Genomic DNA, 14,939 nt, shown 5'->3' with positions numbered 1-14,939 from the left:
GTTGTTCAACATTTTTATTTGATTCGTTCTAAATCAAACAGTTTCTGCTAAAAGCGTGAAAAAACAAACAAAACAAAGCATATAAGCGCTTGCGCGTCTTATCAGCCAATCAGGAGTCTCATCTGCGGCCCTGATGAATATTAATGAAGTCAGAGCCGTGGGGCGTGGCCAGGGGTGTTTATTGGCAGACGCCGAGCGACGTCAGGAGACCGCGTGCCTGCGCTCCCGCAGCCAATGGTTCGTTCCGGTGCTGTTCCCGAGCGGTGCGATTGGTCGACCGTCACATCCTCCTGAGAACTGACCCCCGAACAGCCCGAAACACATTCAAACGAAAGATGATTCAACGCTCTAGACTACTAGCGACTAGATTCAATTATTAAAGCTTTCAAATCATTCCAGTGCACAATTATTATCCTTAATAATTGAATAATAATATGTGTCTTGCCTATATTACTGTTTATTCAGTCAGTCAGTGATTAAATAATAGAAGTGGGACTCGAAAGAGTCCTTTTAAATCATAGTTTTTTAAAAAGGGATTTCTGGCGGTTTCATTCCAGTTTTCATGCTGCGATGGTAAAAGAGTATTGATTATTAAAAACTGATAATCCCGATCAAAGATCTCATTTGCAGCAGTCAGGTATTTTGGGCATATTGTTGATGACACCCGATGGTATGTAGCTGAAGGCAACGTTGTACAGTTTGTTCATACACGATATATACTCCAATAAAAGAGTTAATAACAATAACTCAATAACAATAACAAGCCCCCCCGGCAGTGTAGGCATTTCATGGCACGTCTAGCCCAGAGAATGGGAAGCCTAAACATTTTGGAAGGAGAAAAGAAAAAAGTAAAATGGTACCCGGTAACAATTTCTTTCAGCCTGCATCTCGCATCTCAAGACAATATTTGAATGACACCACGCCCAAGGGTGTAGGCTTGATTTGGAAAGTGGTGGTGGGGGCATAAATGTGGCCAAAAAAAAGGAGATTTGAAGATTTGGCTGTTTGGAATTCACAGTAGAGCACTTAGTCACGCGATGTTTGAAAGGTTCCGTAGTAAAGTGTCATGTCTGGAAATGTTTCTTTAGTTATTTAATACTACAGCTCAAATCCCTTCATTTTCTGGCAGTTTCTCTATTTTTCTTCTTCTTCTTCTTCTTCTTCTTCTTCTTCAGTCCTAAATGAAAGCAGGACTCGCTGCTGTTGGACAGGGAGGACGGAATGTGACGTATGAGCGGCTAGATGCTGAAATAAACGACATATGAATGAATGAGGTACACATATATGAAACATCAATTTATGTCCACATCTTCTATCTCTAATTTCCATATCTATATGTCATCTTTTTCATTTTTGTATTTCTACATTTCTACTTCTGCTTATTTCTGTATTTCTACATTTGTACTCGACAGTGGGATTGGTCACAAGGGTGCGATGGAGACATAGAGAAATGAACGGACAAAGTATTCTAGAAATGTAGAAGTAAACCCAAGATATCTACATGGATATGTCCCAATCAATTACCAACATTTATTCACGTGTGCATATAATTGGTCATTCAGTAAGCCTCGTTAGAGAAGACGAATCTGATAAGGATATACATGCCTCTGTGAGCGTGTGACTGCATCAGGCAATTATGTCGCACTCTGGTGGCCAAAAGACGTCACGACAGCTGATGATGAACCAAGAGGAGGGCAGCCAACGTCATCTTCAATATTTTATATGTCAAGTAATTATCCCCCCACCCCCCCACCCCTCATACCTTGCTGAGAGCAGCATCGCGTCTCGCTGAATTCTACATCCGGCTGAATTTGATATGAAGCTCCCGGTTGGGAGTGACAGCAGTCGGGGGGGGGGGGGGGGGGGGGGGGGTCGAGGAACCTCTATGCCAACACCTGAAAGCACCATTTTCACCAATCAAAAGTAACCTGGATATGTCAGAACTCAGTACACATTTGACTGACGAGACAAACTGAAACAGTAAGTGTTAGCTATATGAAGTCAAGGCTTAGTAGAATCGTACTCATTCCGTCAGTAGGTTCCTTCTCGCACTACAATCGTGCACAATCTCACTCAATCTGAAGGCAGTTCCGTGAAAGGTTCTGTTTTGCGCTTGTGAGAGCAAGAGGCAGGAGTCGACATAGCTAGAGACAGAGTCCGTGGAGGTAAACCCCCTGGACGCTGACATAGTCTTCTTGGGGCCATTCCTGTAGCTTTGGCTTAATTCTTGGGTCGCTAGTGACCTCTGCATTCAAATTGAGGTCTGCCACTGTTATGTGAATTTGAAGAAGGACGGGGGGGGGGGGGGCAGTTGGTGGCCCTGATTCTCCAGTCAGGTGCCATAAAAACCGGTGACAGAGGAAAAGGACCCATTGCGGAAGTTTGTTTGAGTCTCAACAAGCCCTCTCCAGTGGCAGGCTTCTTGCAGACTACCTCGGGGTTTTCCTCCCCGTATTTCGCCTGCATTCACTTCACCTTCTCCCCCCACGAGCCTTTCCAAGGCCTGCGGCATCCAAGCATCTGCACGCCATGACGCTGCCACCGCCGCACTCCGCTGGTGGACGCCAGAACCACAGAAGCGTCTTCCCTTACGTGCCTTCCGACAAACTGTGGCCGGGATGTCATGCGACAGGTACTTTCTCTTCGCCGCGCTCCCACAAGGCCGCAACAGGTGGAGCACCCGGCCAACTGTTGCCGTCTGGACAGTCTCTCCGGTCTTGAGCCCCTGGAGCTTGGAGCGCCTTCAGAGTTGGTCCCAGGGTCTCTTGGTGGTCTCCCTCACTCGTCTCCTTCTTGCACGCTCACTCCGTTTGGGCAGATTTACAGCTGTGCCATACTCTTCCTTTCTCAATGATTGATTCACCTGGACTCCGAGCGCCGACGCCAAAGGTTTTCCCTTCCAGATACAGCTGGGAATACTGCTGCAAACATGTATTTTATTTTTGCAAGACATTTAGATCACTGCCCTCACTTTGACATTAAATTGCCTTTTTCTGTTGATCGGTGCCAAAAAAGCAACAATAAATCTACTTTTGATCAAGTGTTAAGGGTATAACTCTTCTCATGCATGTCCTGGGGGGGTGGGGGGTGGGGTGGAAAATATACACTAAGAGGGAAAATGGAGAGGGGTGGGAGGACTGTAGTGTAATGATTGGCTTTTGACTAGGGCGCTGACTCAACAGAAAGAAATAGCTCATCATCATCATCATCATCATCATCACCGTCATCATCTCTCACATGGTCTGGCCTTCATCAGAGCAGGTGTATGTATACAGAGAGGGGATTCTGGCATGTCATGTTTAAAATGACTCGCCCTGTTTAATTTGGCATGGGGGGGGGGGGCATGTGGTTGAGTTCTTTCATTGCGGAGTCATTAGTGCAGCAGAGAGCAGGAAATGATTTCATAAGAGGTATACTTTTCCTGTCTCTCTTTTTGGGCCTCTACCTCTTCCTCCTCTTTGCCCTGCCTTTCCCCGAGACCTTGTCAATCAAATGCCATGGGCGGGACATCCCCTTGCACTTTCTTGTCAATGAAGTCTGCATTTTCCTTGATTTGTGAAAGACTGTATTGCATGAGTTCTATCTGCCCTGGTGTGTGTGTGTGTGTGTGTGTGTCAGCTCCACTGCTTACCTTGTTTATATACTGCACTGAGCAGAGCCACACTCACAGCCATTGGCTGGGCGGAGGGGGATAAGCATACAGCGGCTGATTGGCCAGGGCTTTGACAGTGACAGATTGGCCTCCTGGTGATTGGGTGATTACACCGTGATGTCACCGAATGTGGGTTGGGCAAGAGAAGGGCGAGCGAGGGCGAGAGAGGAAGCGAGAGAGAGAGAGAGAGAGAGAAAGTGGGAGGGATCGAAATGATAAAGAGACCCAGCACTAACATGTGAGAGAGAGAGAAAGAGAGAGAGAGAGAGAGAGGCAAAGAGATGCCTGTCAGTGAGAAAAAGCAAAGCTGTGTGTGTGTGTGTGTGTGTGTGTGTGTGGAGCGTAAATAAAGTGACTGAATAACGGTACTGTTTACACGGTTGGTGTTCGTTTGATTTCAGGTGAAAAATGGTGGAAAATATCCAATAATTATTCTTTTCAATACGGTCGAATCTTGTTACCTCATATCTCCTGTCGCATCAGTGCAGCACAGTGCAATAGGGTGTAGGGTTGGCTTCCAGTTGTGATAGTTAAGTCACTCTCCCATTCCCTCCCAGGGGGACCACTGGCCTTCAAATGATAATGCTGGCAATAGTGATTCCCATGAAAAGACCACAAACCCAGTACTTTCTTACTTCCCTACCCTGTCTATGGCTCCAAGGCCACTGTTTCTTACTGAAAAAGTTTGTCCCTAGACCGAAGTAGCCTTTTAACTTTCCATTTGGCCTCTCTCTGTATGACCGAATGTTCTGGCTGTAGGGCCTATGAGTCAAGGTAACATTAGACAACATTATTTTATAATGCAAGAGGGGTGTCAGGGCTGATTCAGTGCTGTCTGAGTTGCTGTGATGATCGTAATGCACACAACACAATGACTGCTTCATTCCTAAAGCAATGGCGAACCATTACAGCGTCGCGGTAACGTTTCAGCTTTCCGTCAGGCGCTCGCTCTCTCTCTCTCTCTCTCTCTCTCTCTGCATGGCCAAGTGTTCTGCCTGCAAACTGTCACCTTTAATGGGATGTGGAAATATAATTATGTTATTTTCCTACAGCGGGCTCCAGCTGGAGGCCTGGCTGTAAAAATTAATTAGCACTTTCAAAACGCCGAGCCTCCGACACCAGAAGGAGTCAAGTGACAGCGGAAGAGTCACTGCCAACAACAGCCGGCAACCGCGGCCTCCAGATACCTCCAGAGACTGAGAGACCCCCGGAAAAATCTGAAAACCCCCAGAGAGTCCCAGGAGTGCCCACTAAAAACCTCCTTTAAAGGAATAGTCTTTTGGCAGACATTTTGGCAAATATGCTTATTTGCTTTCTTACCAAGAGTTAAATGATACCCCTCTCATGCCTGTATGGTAAATATGTAGCTCCAGCAGACTATTAGCTTAGCTTAGCATAAAGACTGGAAACAAGGGGGAACAGCTACCCTGAGAGTACAGACATGAGAGTGACATCAGTCTTCTCGTCTAACTCTCGGCAACAAAGTGCATTTCCCAAAATGTCTGACCTTTCTTTTTTATAAAACCTCCCAAACACAAGTCCAGAAACCTTTTACAAAACATCTGTAAAGTTCGGTAAACCTCTAGATATTTCCGAAACTGCTTCTGGAAGACCTTTGTGGATCCAACAAAACTCCCAAAAATGTACAGACGGCAGACACAGTAAACTCCAGACATGTCCAGAAACCCCCGGAGACCTCCACAGAGTTCTAGAGATCTCCGGACCCTACTGCACAACCCTTTCACAAACCCCCGTGGACGGTCTGCTCTCACACTCACTTTCGGTGTCAGATCAGATCTGTCTGGTGCGTCCAAAGTTCTATCAGATTCTAACTGGTGTGTTCAGTCATTCGGCCATGCTGAGATCGGATCAGCACCGCAAAGAGTTAAAAACAGGGTCGGTACGGATTGTAGTGAGCAGGCCCAAACACTGGGCCTCATTGCCGAACTCCCGTCATTCCTCATTCGGCAATGAAAAGAGAAACACAACACATGGCTTTTAACGCTGCCTGACTTGCATGCCTCCTTTTCAAATAAATACAAACGAAATAAATATAACCCAGGTCTTGGCTGGAGCAAACCTACACCATCTGGCCAATGATCATCTGCAAGATGAATCACTCGGTATTAAAATGCCATCCCACCTTCCCAAGTGCACACATAAGTCCCTCATTGGATTCAAACAGCTGAACACCGCACTGTACATAACTCTACACTGTGAACTTATTTGTGTTGACCCACCCCCCCCCCCCCACCCCACCCCACCCCCCAGCTTTAATGTACTTATGAGAAGGTTACGGATACAGTCAAGAGTTTCAAGAGTTTAAACTTTATGTTATATTGTATCTTAAGTCTTAAATCTAAATTGAAGTCTAATTCTAACCTTATGCATAAGGTCTAGAAAATAGGATCTGTTGTACTTGGTGTTGACATTTTAGACCCAAGACACAGTAAAAATGGGTGACACACACACACACACACACACACATACGCATGCACATTATAAATGATGCCCCGGTGCTTGAAAAAACAAACGTGTTCCATGCAGGATCTCAGAGCTCTGATTGGAGAAGCACGAAGCCAGCCAACGGGCAAAACACGCAGCCACAATTAGCGGCAGAAAAACCATTTATCCCAGTGTGAGGGTAAACATATAGAGACAAGTTAGTGAAAATAGAGGAGAGGGGAGGTGGGGTGGTGGGGGACGGAGCCAGAGAGCAGGGTGGTGCTTGAGGGGGTGCTTAACCCTGACTTATTAAGTCTCTAAGATCCTACAAAAACCGAATCCCCATAAAACTGTCGGGAATGCTGCTGAGTGAATCAGTTTCAGATTTGAGCCACTTTTTTTTCTTCGCCGTGATGTTCTTTTAGTTAATTCTTCATCACCAAAGCAACACAATTGAAATGTGTATGTCTGTTTGCCAATGAAAGTCAAATTTCACCATTGAAAGTCAGATTTTGCAGTTTTCTATAGTTAAAATAGTTCAATGGCTTCCTTTAACCACTTCATCGCTCGTAAAATCACCTATATTTAGTTGATGTAGGATAATTCATATGATTTTTATTGCTGCTGATTTACAATATTCAAGGATTTTAGTGCAGAAACCTTTTTGTGTCATTTGCGCACTTCCTCCCGGTAACCACTAGGTGGTGCAAAAAGCCAGTTTACGGCTAAAGACAACAGTCATTCCCTGTGAGCGTGTGTCCCAACAACTGTGTACTACGGGGTTTCTATTACAGCCTGTGTTAACTTATGTACACACAAACACATAGACACACATATATATATATATATATATATATAGCACAGTACTCTAGGCCACAGGAAAGAACATTACATCATTACATTTTAGCCATTAATAATGTAATAATGTAACAAATAAGTCTGTTTGTGTGTTGATGGTCCTTCTATGTGTCAGAATTGTTCATTGGTGTGTTCTTCTTCACTGTCTGCTTCCTATTTTTTTAATATGCATTATGAGTTAAAACTTTAGATAATAGCATATATATAATATTTGACATTTGACACTGTCTTTGTCAAATGTCTTTTTCACGTCCATAAATGAAAAACGTATTCCCTTTAGTTCATTTTTCCTGCACAATGCTTACTTATCAAGAGAAAAATAACCGTTAATGAGCCAGATCTAAATTTGGTTCTTTTCGGCTTCAACTTAAATTGTTCATTAATCAGTTGATCATTTATACATTTATAAACTCCATTGATTTTACGCATAAATAGCTACACTGCAGATTGTAGGTACCTGCTGGGTGTTACACTGTGGCATTATTTATTGAGGAATGTGCGCTGTGCTATGTTGCATGCACAATATCTATCATGTTGTACATTGTGTGTTCATTTAAAATGTTTAAGTTTTACTTTATTTTAAAACAAAAAAAATATATGTGCAATTTCTCTCAGGAGGTTCAGAAAATAGTTAAAAGGGACGGTAAGTTGTTGCTCTTCATACATGGAAGGCACGTACCTCATAACCACTGTTCAACAATGTAATGGCCAGCTTGTGTTGTGCTATCAGGATGCAAAGAAAGTGTGTGTGTGTGTGTGTGTGTGTGTGTGTGTGTTAAGGGAAGGGGAGTGGTTTATGGAAAATTGGTCAGAATTCATCATTGCACTGTTGTTACCATGATGTTGCTATGTGTTGGCGAGACAACCATGGCGCCTTGGTCAGCTTTGATCAAACGGTGACCACTCTCTGTCACACACACACACACACACACACACACACACGCAGCCGTGTTGTCAGTTGCTTCTCGATGATTGTCACGGTGGCATTCACACACATTTTTGTTTTCACGTGCACGCGCAGGGGCTTTCAAATGCTTCTCACTGACTGTCATGGGCACTCACACACACACACACACACACATACACACACACGCACAATCAGACTCATACACACACGGCCGTCTGAATGGCTGTCAGTTCTGCTTGTCTAAAATGACCAAAGGGTGTCCAGGACAAAGGGGGAGTGACAGGCCTCTCTGATTGGTCATGGCAGACTTTGACTGACATGTGATGGCAGCTGGGTGCTCCACAGTTGAGTCTGGTGTGTGTGTGTTTGTCTGTGTGTTGCGTTGTTGTTGCTAAGCAGCACAGACTAGACCGGCCAACAAAGACACAATGTCCCAAGTTGTGACAATTCTCTGAAACAGACCATCTAAATGTATCTGAAGAAATCAGGTTTATGACTGAACGAAGTTGAAGTGGAATCAATATTGAGACTGTCCACCACATTTCACCGGAATCTACAAGAATCTTACTTCCCCCGACATTTCAATTCCCTTCAGTGCTCACGCCTCGACCAAATCTTCAGCTCTTTCAAGCACTTTCATTTGAAGTAATCATCCTCAGTTTCACTCACCACTTACACTTACACTGACACTTCAACTTCATCCAGGGCTTGCACTTAAACTGAAACTTTATATCAGCACTCCCATTTGAACTGCTCTTCTTAAAAAAAAAACATTCAGTATTCAGTCTTTCGACATCCATTTCAATTTAAAAATGGCGCCTTTTTCTCGTTAACATGCTCTATCTCATTTGTTTCATACACATAACAGAAATATAAAGATGCAAATGTATTGATTTTAGGGAAAGTTACGGGCTGGAACTATTTCTTGGGGATCAACAGTTTCCCCGCAGTCTTGCCATCACGCGTACATGAAGCTTACATAGGACTTTTCCTGACAAAGTTGCAAAAGCACGAATTAATAACTTCTTTTGATGCATAAGAATATTATAAACGAACTGCACAGAAACACAAACAGTAACCTGAGCAGGTCCAAATGATGATGATGATGATGATAGTGCCAGTGCGATTGACAAATCTGTGCATATGTGTGTGGGGCTAACTGATTGACTTCTGCCATGTGTGCACTTGTGTGTGTGTGTGTGTGTGTGTGTGCGTAATTTATGAGCGAAACACGGCTAATTGCAACCACTTGTTAAAGGCTGAGGTCTGCATCTCTTCTTATGTCATATTACACACACACACACACACACACACACACACACACACACATTCACCACAGTAAGTCATTATTCCCGGCATAAACGTAAAGCCAATCATTAACCTACAACTCTTTGAGAGGCATATATCACACACACACACACACACACACACACACACCATCGTGTTCTAGCTAATCATGAGCCAGCGTTCATTTATAATCAATCTCGGACGCTTGACACTAGCTGTAAATAAACAGACCTGTGTGTCTGTGTGTGTGTGTGTGTGTGTGTGTGTGTGTGTGTGTGATTTCCATATGCCTGGTGTGGAATGGGAAGCAGGAAAGTAGTCCCGGCATCTATCCATCACTTTGACTGTGCCGCAATCCACGTGCCGCGATTTGCCTACTCAATCTGTGTGTGTGTGTGTGTGTGTGTGTGTGTGTGCGTATTTCCCCCTCTGATTGGTTGTAATGTTTAACACATGGCCGTGTGGTGAAGCTCACTTTCCCACCAGCGCACACACTCACACACATTAAAATTTTTGTTTGTTAACCTCCACAGATATTCACATGCATGAACACCTTAGTGTTAACCAGTCGCCCACAACTGGTCACTGTTAAGTAGTTACTAGTACTTGCTCAGGGGCCTCAGGGGGCTTTGCAACCTGTACGACACCCTCTATCCTTAGACCCTCGACGTGAGAGCCCTGCTCCTGCATTCATTTCGAATCAAATCCCTGTTTTTAATGTCCATGAGCCACAAAATCAGCTGCTAAGTGCTCCGATATGTTCATCAGCTAGTTGCTAAGATGTTAGATGCCAGTTGAAAGGTGCAACGACGGGAGCTGCAGGGCTGGCGATAATTCACTTCGAGCATTTATGCCTTTAACATTACACATAGTCAACTCAGCCATTATTAATCTATTGATTAGGGCGACTTTAATGGGAAACAATGGGATCAACGACTGAGATACTGAAATGCTAAAAAAAAAAAAATAGGTCCAACGGGACGGAAAACACCAGCTGTCGGGTTGTCATACAGCCGATACTTTGGCCGGATTAGTTGTTTTATTTGCAAACGCTTTGTTGATGGTAAATGGCTGCATTCATATAGCGCTTTACTATTTTTCGAGCGAGCTACCATTCAACGCTCTGACCTGACAATCGGCAGCAATTATCTGGTTTAGCGTCTTGCCCAAGAACACTTCGGCGTGTGGACAGGAGGAGCCGGGGAGCCATCGCTTACCTCTTGACTTCAGCTCCTGGGGCTCCTTAGTTGTTGGGACTATTTGGTCAAAAAAGTGGCCTATTAGTAAGGCAGATACCAATGCTCGTAATTTATAGCCCTAATTTTTGAAATGGCAGCTGAAGAGGATATTTGTCTTTGAAGCCACAGCGCTCTTTTGACAGTGTCAGAGCTTCAGGATTAGCGATATGAACCTCAGTTGGTCTCAGAATCTTCGTTTCAAGGCTGACATTTTGTGAAGGTTTCGTGGACAAACGTATAAACGAATGATCAGGATGGACAGCACATTACATGACGACTACATAGCTAATTAACGTGAAGGAGGAGAGGCTCTTTCTGTCTGTCTCTATGTCTCTCTCTCTCTCTCTCTCTCTCTCTCTCTCTCCATTTTCTCCTCCATCCCTCCATTCATTCCCAGATGGACAGATTGTCTTGGTGCTCGCCCTCCGGTCACATTTGACCTGGAAGTGCTGTGATTGGCCCAAAGGTCACAAGGCCGGCTTCTCATTGGTGGGGGGGGGTCATTCCATTGGCCTCCGTAGGTCCCACCCCCATCCATCACTGTCACCGCTGCTTCTGTCGACACCATTATTAAAAGTCACTGTGTGTGTGTGTGTGTGTGTCTTCATTTTTGCATGCTTAAGTATGTGGCTACTTTAAAGCAGGGAAAAAACAACCTACTAGCTCTCTCTGCCCCCACTGGTCTTTCAGATAGAACTCTTCTTTGTGGTGGGGCCTAAGCGGACTGCCGTCTACCTATCTCCACAAAACTCTATGAGGCCGGAAACTGTCCAAATTCCAGAATTTTGTTTCCATATGAGCGTAAACGCAATGCAACACGGCTTTTTTTGTTTGTTTTGTCTTGTGATAGAAAATAGATTTGTGGATGCCGTTTACATCAGAAGACAGTTACAAAACGTCGTCACGAGTGGGTGTTGAAACAGCTGCTGCATGAAACAAAGGCTTGGTTTTGCTGTTAGTTCAGGGGGTTTTCCCTCACATCCTGAAGCGCGATTGGTGAACGTGAAAGTCAATTCTTACGCCCATGTTTTTACTGATTTAGGCTGGCGACCCTTCGTTCCATTTAGAGGAAATCTTCATGCTACAGTGACATTTACACAACATCATCAGCGCTGGACCTCACTAATGCTTCTGTGACTTAAAGCTGGGGTAGCCAGTTTTATTTGGGGGAAAAAAAAAAAAAAAGTACACAATACGCTTTCAGTATATTGTGATTCAAGCGGTCTGAGAGGAAAGAAGACTTCCACATGACGGGAGAATTTGGCCAATCACAGGTCGTTTCAGACAGAGGGCGTTCCAATTGGCTGTTAACCCTACCTCTACGAAGGAAGATGCGCGTGCACGGACGCTCAGAAGGAGATAGTCTGAAACAATGGCGGAACACACAGCAGGAAAAGTTGGCATGGCAATCTGGGCAGCCACTGTGCGTTTGTATTTGCCCATAACTCCCTTTCCGCCCGGCCAGAACCTGCGACTTTTATGTCCACGCCGTGAGGGTCACTTGACCGGCCGCGACATGGTGCTCACACTGAGCGTAAATATGGAACCCCCCCTCCAGTTTGGCCCAGTGAAAATAGAAAATTCTAATAAAGTTTTTTGTTTTCGAGCTCACTACAGTGTATAATGAACCTTCTGAATGACAGCGGCCATTTTGGAAATCGGACCGTGGAGCTGCTCAAACTGCAAGACAGACGACCGAAAAACTCTGACGCCAGATTGTTGACTGTTCGGGTGATTAATCAGGCAATGTGACACTGCCCCCCCTCCCAGCCGAAATTTCAACCGCCATTTCAGGGCTGAAATTGGGCTTATTCCGTACACCTTTACCGATCGCATACGGACGTGATGTTTGGGTGTCCACATAAGAAATGTCACTGCGCATAAAAACATTTCATTTCACTTTCGCTGCCCGGTATCCTTGGATTTCCGTCCACGTCGGAGGATCCTGCAGGATAATGTCGCCGTCAGCAGGGCAAACCCACCGCTGGGGGAATAGAGATGCAGCCCGCGTTCCTTGGCGGGCGCTTCCAAACCCGGGCCGCATTCTGGGAATTAACGGCCAATTAAACTGGCGGCCTTCTGTCTGTGTGTGTGTGTGTGTGTGTATACAATCATCTTCTATCTGGGTGTGTCTAGATACATAAATGGCTGCACTCCCTCACTTTGTCTATGTGGGCTGAAGACCATATCCTGTCAGTTTGTGTGTTTGTCTAGCATTGTTTGTGTGGGCGAGCCTTTTTCGTGCAGAGTGTAGCATAAACCAGTGGCTCTCCACCCTGGGGTTGGGACCCCCCAGGAGGTCCAAAGATATATCTACGGGATCACAAGATAATTATCATGACGCTGCTCAAATTTAGATTTATTTGTGTTTCTCTAATCTTCGCTTCCTCCTTGTGAAGTGCTTTACTAGCTTCACTCCTCCATCTTTAGTTGCTTAGACAAAGAGCCACTAGAGGTGACAGGACAGAACTGAGTCTGTGGAACAGCCCTTGATGTCTGTTTGTCCGTTTCTATTGTACAAACTGGAATTACAAATGGCACTATGGAAGAATATAACCAGGAAATTACACCAAAGTCATCATCGTAATGTGGTGATTAAAATGAAATCAATTGAATGAAAGGAATAGAGAGCAACTTCTGAATGAAGTAGAAGCTGAGTGAACAGAAACAATAGATTACATAATAATGAATGAGGAAAGTGGTGGAAAATGAAAATAACCTACTCTAACCACTCCTGACTAACAGAAAGAACAATGTTCTAAAATACAATTCGGAACCAGATGTTTTGCATTAACTCTCAGCTGAGTTTGTTGTCTGTTTCTGTTTGGTCATATGAACTGTCAGATGCTGCCTTATGCTGCTGCATTCTTTGTAATGGCCAGCAGGGGGCCACTCCACTGGTTGCAAGAAGAAGTCCGATTGTATAGAAGTCTATGAGAAAATGACCCTACTTTTCACTTGATTTATTACCTCAGTAAACATTTTCCTAAATTGTTTATGGTCTCAATCGCTAGTTTCAAGTTCTCTTCAATACAGCGGTATGGGTGGGCGTGCACAGTGTCTCTCCTCCAAATATGGTCACTTCTGGCACCAAAAAAAAAAAAAAACCAAGATGGCGACGGCCAAAATACGAAAACTTGAGGCTTCAAAGTGGTAGTCCACAAACCAGGACTAGGTTGCAAAGCAGAGCCTGATAGTTGGAGGTTTTTTGGTGACCCTTAAGATGACGGTCTGCAGCATACAACGTAATCCCTCCTAATTTACCATGTACTAGTGCAGTACGTACCAGTACATGCTGATTCAAGGGAACGAGATGTGAATTTAGGGAATAAGGAGGTGACAACCTGGCAACTTCATACTTGTACTGTAGGTTTTACTAACAGGAACCTCTTCTATTCTAACACCACAGGGTACAGTATGAATTACTGAGTAGCAACCTGGCATTAGGGAGAAACTTAAAGAGAACTCATACTGTAAGTATTTTTCACGACTGGGGTGCCTATTCTGATATGATTCTGATTACGGGGTACAGTATGACTGGTAGTGAAAGATGGGGTCACAAGTTCTGTACCATTTTACTTCAAAATGACCATATACTGCTTGCTAACACTGGAGACTACAAACAATAAGAACCACATAGTTCCTTTCCTTAGGTTTAGATCTAAATAACTATGGGGCACATGTGTATTTTTTACTTTACTGGAACCAACAGTGGTCCAGGGAAAAGACTATTGTGAGGAACATACTGTGCAGGCCTATAGCCTATATGTCAGTGTTTATGTTGTAAAGTAGGCCTACTTATGGGGTGCAACACTGTACTAAAGGCTCGAGGACAATCAAAGTTTGCACAAATGTGCTGCCGAGCCGCAAAAGCAATGGTTGTAAAGCGTCTCTTAGTGCTGACACTTCCACTCCCGGCAGCATTAGGGAATCCACATTCCAGTTTGAATGACTCGAAAACCAACCCTTACTCGTTCACTGCTGCAGCCACTAGAATCTGCTACGGCGAGTTTAAAGGCAAATGTTTCTTATTTAAAGGCTTAAAAATGTTCAATTAACAAGACGAACAGGCTCCTTTAGAAAATAGATCCGTTTGAAGAACACACACACACACACACACACACACAGGGCTCAAATGGATGTTGTGGAAATTGTATAGTGGTACAGAATCAATATGTCCTTTGAATCTGCTTATCACACACACACACACACACACACACCAGGTCAGTCTGTCAAACACACACCCACACCACCCCATCATTGTCAGCGTTACATGAAACTAATCCATTAACATGTCACTATCAGGGCTGATAAGTGTGTGTGTGTGTGTGTGTGTGTGTGTGTGTGTGTGTGTGCGTGCGCGTCCAGATTAGCAATAATTACCTCCTCACATCCTGAGACCTGATGTGGTTCCTGCGTATTTGTTTATTTGTTTTCCTCTCGTCTTCAGTTCAGGCCGGTCCAAAGTTAAGACTGGCGCTATCAATACCGGGAATTGATTGATCAGTGAAGTCGACACAAAGTGGCCTGAATCCAAGCGCAGCCTGGAAGT

At 44.4% G+C, this 14,939-nt stretch overlaps 1 protein-coding gene across 1 annotated transcript in view; it reads right to left on the bottom strand.

Annotated features, from left to right (window-relative positions):
- The window catches only part of LOC139299860 (NACHT, LRR and PYD domains-containing protein 3-like), a 137,996-nt gene that overhangs the window by 70,956 nt on the left and 52,101 nt on the right, over window positions 1-14,939 (bottom strand). The gene's annotated exons all lie outside the window — the stretch shown is intronic.

The sequence above is a fragment of the Enoplosus armatus genome, chromosome 17 (assembly GCF_043641665.1).
Source record: "Enoplosus armatus isolate fEnoArm2 chromosome 17, fEnoArm2.hap1, whole genome shotgun sequence".
Classification (NCBI taxonomy): domain Eukaryota; kingdom Metazoa; phylum Chordata; class Actinopteri; order Centrarchiformes; family Enoplosidae; genus Enoplosus; species Enoplosus armatus.
Note: the sequence above shows the minus strand (reverse complement) of the source record. Positions and strands in the feature narration are given on the sequence as shown.